We start from the raw sequence: 5,336 nt of genomic DNA on the forward strand, positions 1-5,336 counted from the left end.
TAAGTGTCCTCGTGTATACAGAGTATACGGTGTATAAGTGTCCCTCGTGTATACAGAGTATACGGTGTATAAGTGTCCTCGTGTATACAGAGTATACGGTGTATAAGTGTCCCTCGTGTATACAGAGTATACGGTGTATAAGTGTCCTCGTGTATACAGAGTATACGGTGTATAAGTGTCCTCGTGTATACAGAGTATACGGTGTATAAGTGTCCTCGTGTATACAGAGTATACGGTGTATAAGTGTCCTCGTGTATACAGAGTATACGGCGTAAAAGTGTCCCCGTGTATACGGTGTATAAGTGTCCTCCGTGTATACAGAGTATACGGTGTATAAGTGTCCCCGTGTATACAGAGTATACGGTGTATAAGTGTCCTCCGTGTATACAGAGTATACGGTGTATAAGTGTCCTCCGTGCATACAGAGTATACGGTGTATAAGTGTCCCCGTGTATACAGAGTATACGGTGTATAAGTGTCCTCGTGTATACAGAGTATACGGTGTATAAGTGTCCTCGTGTATACAGAGTATACGGTGTATAAGTGTCCTCGTGTATACAGAGTATACGGTGTATAAGTGTCCTCGTGTATACAGAGTATACGGTGTATAAGTGTCCTCCGTGTATACAGAGTATACGGTGTATAAGTGTCCTCCGTGTATACAGAGTATACGGTGTATAAGTGTCCCTCGTGTATACAGAGTATACGGTGTATAAGTGTCCCCCGTGTATACAGAGTATACGGTGTATAAGTGTCCTCGTGTATACAGAGTATACGGTGTATAAGTGTCCTCGTGTATACAGAGTATACGGTGTATAAGTGTCCTCGTGTATACAGAGTATACGGTGTATAAGTGTCCTCGTGTATACAGAGTATACGGTGTATAAGTGTCCTCGTGTATACAGAGTATACGGTGTATAAGTGTCCTCGTGTATACAGAGTATACGGTATATAAGTGTCCTCGTGTATACAGAGTATACGGTGTATAAGTGTCCCCCGTGTATACAGAGTATACGGTGTATAAGTGTCCCCCGTGTATACAGAGTATACGGTGTATAAGTGTCCCCCGTGTATACAGAGTATACGGTGTATAAGTGTCCTCGTGTATACAGAGTATACGGTGTATAAGTGTCCCCCGTGTATACAGAGTATACGGTGTATAAGTGTCCTCGTGTATACAGATTATACGGTGTATAAGTGTCCTCGTGTATACAGAGTATACGGTGTATAAGTGTCCTCGTGTATACAGAGTATACGGTGTATAAGTGTCCTCGTGTATACAGAGTATACGGTGTATAAGTGTCCTCGTGTATACAGAGTATACGGTGTATAAGTGTCCTCGTGTATACAGATTATACGGTGTATAAGTGTCCCTCGTGTATACAGAGTATACGGTGTATAAGTGTCCCCCGTGTATACAGAGTATACGGTGTATAAGTGTCCTCGATGTATACAGAGTATACGGTGTATAAGTGTCCTCGTGTATACAGAGTATACGGTGTATAAGTGTCCCCCGTGTATACAGAGTATACGGTGTATAAGTGTCCCCCGTGTATACAGAGTATACGGTGTATAAGTGTCCTCGTGTATACAGAGTATACGGTGTATAAGTGTCCTCCGTGTATACAGAGTATACGGTGTATAAGTGTCCTCCGTGTATACAGAGTATACGGTGTATAAGTGTCCTCCGTGTATACAGAGTATACGGTGTATAAGTGTCCTCGTGTATACAGAGTATACGGTGTATAAGTGTCCTCCGTGTATACAGAGTATACGGTGTATAAGTGTCCTCCGTGTATACAGAGTATACGGTGTATAAGTGTCCTCGTGTATACAGAGTATACGGTGTATAAGTGTCCTCGTGTATACAGAGTATACGGTGTATAAGTGTCCCCCGTGTATACAGAGTATACGGTGTATAAGTGTCCCCCGTGTATACAGAGTATACGGTGTATAAGTGTCCTCCGTGTATACAGAGTATACGGAGTATAAGTGTCCCCCGTGTATACAGAGTATACGGTGTATAAGTGTCCTCGTGTATACAGAGTATACGGTGTATAAGTGTCCTCCGTGTATACAGAGTATACGGTGTATAAGTGTCCTCCGTGTATACAGAGTATACGGTGTATAAGTGTCCTCGTGTATACAGAGTATACGGTGTATAAGTGTCCTCGTGTATACAGAGTATACGGTGTATAAGTGTCCTCCGTGTATACAGAGTATACGGTGTATAAGTGTCCTCCGTGTATACAGAGTATACGGTGTATAAGTGTCCTCCGTGTATACAGAGTATACGGTGTATAAGTGTCCCCCGTGTATACAGAGTATACGGTGTATAAGTGTCCTCATGTATACAGAGTATACGGTGTATAAGTGTCCCCCGTGTATACAGAGTATACGGTGTATAAGTGTCCTCGTGTATACAGAGTATACGGTGTATAAGTGTCCCCGTGTATACAGAGTATACGGCGTATAAGTGTCCTCGTGTATACAGAGTATACGGCGTATAAGTGTCCCCGTGAATACGGTGTAGAAGTGTCCCCGTGTATACAGAGTATACGGTGTATAAGTGTCCTCGTGTATACAGAGTATACGGTGTATAAATGTCCCCGTGTATACAGAGTATACGGTGTATAAATGTCCCCGTGTATACAGAGTATACGGTGTATAAGTGTCCCCCGTGTATACAGAGTATACGGTGTATAAGTGTCCTCGTGTATACAGAGTATACGGTGTATAAGTGTCCCCCGTGTATACAGAGTATACGGTGTATAAGTGTCCCCCGTGTATACAGAGTATACGGTGTATAAGTGTCCCCCGTGTATACAGAGTATACGGTGTATAAGTGTCCCCCGTGTATACAGAGTATACGGTGTATAAGTGTCCCCCGTGTATACAGAGTATACGGTGTATAAGTGTCCTCGTGTATACAGAGTATACGGTGTATAAGTGTCCCCAGTGTATACAGAGTATACGGTGTATAAGTGTCCTCGTGTATACAGAGTATACGGTGTATAAGTGTCCCTCGTGTATACAGAGTATACGGTGTATAAGTGTCCCTCGTGTATACGGTGTATAAGTGTCCCTCGTGTATACGGTGTATAAGTGTCCTCCGTGTATACAGAGTATACGGTGTATAAGTGTCCCCAGTGTATACAGAGTATACGGTGTATAAGTGTCCTCATGTATACAGAGTATACGGTGTATAAGTGTCCCTCGTGTATACAGAGTATACGGTGTATAAGTGTCCTCGTGTCTAAAGAGTATACGGTGTATAAGTGTCCTCCGTGTATACAGAGTATACGGTGTATAAGTGTCCTCGTGTATACAGAGTATACGGTGTATAAGTGTCCCCCGTGTATACAGAGTATACGGTGTATAAGTGTCCTCCGTGTATACAGAGTATACGGCGTATAAGTGTCTTCGTGTATACAGAGTATACGGCGTATAAGTGTCCCCGTGAATACGGCGTATAAGTGTCCCCGTGAATACGGTGTATAAGTGTCCCCGTGTATACAGAGTATACGGTGTATAAGTGTCCTCGTGTATACAGAGTATATGGTGTATAAACGTCCCCGTGTATACAGAGTATACGGTGTATAAGTGTCCCCCGTGTATACAGAGTATACGGTGTATAAGTGTCCTCGTGTATACAGAGTATACGGTGTATAAGTGTCCTAGTGTATACAGAGTATACGGTGTATAAGTGTCCCTAGTGTATACAGAGTATACGGTGTATAAGTGTCCTCGTGTATACAGAGTATACGGTGTATAAGTGTCCTCCGTGTATACAGAGTATACGGTGTATAAGTGTCCCCCGTGTATACAGAGTATACGGTGTATAAGTGTCCTCGTGTATACAGAGTATACGGTGTATAAGTGTCCCCCGTGTATACAGAGTATACGGTGTATAAGTGTCCCCGTGTATACAGAGTATACGGTGTATAAGTGTCCCCCGTGTATACAGAGTATACGGTGTATAAGTGTCCCTAGTGTATACAGAGTATACGGTGTATAAGTGTCCTCGTGTATACAGAGTATACGGTGTATAAGTGTCCCCCGTGTATACAGAGTATACGGTGTATAAGTGTCCTCGTGTATACAGAGTATACGGTGTATAAGTGTCCTCCGTGTATACAGAGTATACGGTGTATAAGTGTCCTCCGTGTATACAGAGTATACGGAGTATAAGTGTCCCCCGTGTATACAGAGTATACGGTGTATAAGTGTCCCCAGTGTATACAGAGTATACGGTGTATAAGTGTCCCCAGTGTATACAGAGTATACGGTGTATAAGTGTCCCCCGTGTATACAGAGTATACGGTGTATAAGTGTCCCCAGTGTATACAGAGTATACGGTGTATAAGTGTCCCCAGTGTATACACAGTATACGGTGTATAAGTGTCCCTCGTGTATACAGAGTATACGGCGTATAAGTGTCCCCGTGTATACAGAGTATAAGGCGTATAAGTGTCCTCGTGTATACAGAGTATACGGCGTATAAGTGTCCCCGTGTATACAGAGTATACGGTGTATAAGTGTCCCCGTGTATACAGAGTATACGGTGTATAAGTGTCCTCGTGTATACAGAGTATACGGTGTATAAGTGTCCTCGTGTATACAGAGTATACGGTGTATAAGTGTCCTCCGTGTATACAGAGTATACGGTGTATAAGTGTCCCTCGTGTATACAGAGTATACGGTGTATAAGTGTCCTCGTGTATACAGAGTATACGGTGTATAAGTGTCCCCCGTGTATACAGAGTATACGGTGTATAAGTGTCCTCGTGTATACAGAGTATACGGTGTATAAGTGTCCTCCGTGTATACAGAGTATACGGTGTATAAGTGTCCTCCGTGTATACAGAGTATACGGTGTATAAGTGTCCTCCGTGTATACAGAGTATACGGTGTATAAGTGTCCTCCGTGTATACAGAGTATACGGAGTATAAGTGTCCCCCGTGTATACAGAGTATACGGAGTATAAGTGTCCCCCGTGTATACAGAGTATACGGTGTATAAGTGTCCTCGTGTATACAGAGTATACGGCGTATAAGTGTCCTCGTGTATACAGAGTATACGGCGTATAAGTGTCCTCGTGTATACAGAGTATACGGCGTATAAGTGTCCTCGTGTATACAGAGTATACGGTGTATAAGTGTCCTCGTGTATACAGAGTATACGGTGTATAAGTGTCCTCGTGTATACAGAGTATACGGTGTATAAGTGTCCTCGTGTATACAGAGTATACGGTGTATAAGTGTCCTCGTGTATACAGAGTATACGGTGTATAAGTGTCCTCGTGTATACAGAGTATACGGTGTATAAGTGTCCT

This window comes from Phyllobates terribilis, unplaced genomic scaffold (genome assembly GCF_046119375.1).
Source record: "Phyllobates terribilis strain yellow unplaced genomic scaffold, ASM4611937v1 Scaffold_1816__1_contigs__length_206718, whole genome shotgun sequence".
Lineage (NCBI taxonomy): Eukaryota > Metazoa > Chordata > Amphibia > Anura > Dendrobatidae > Phyllobates > Phyllobates terribilis.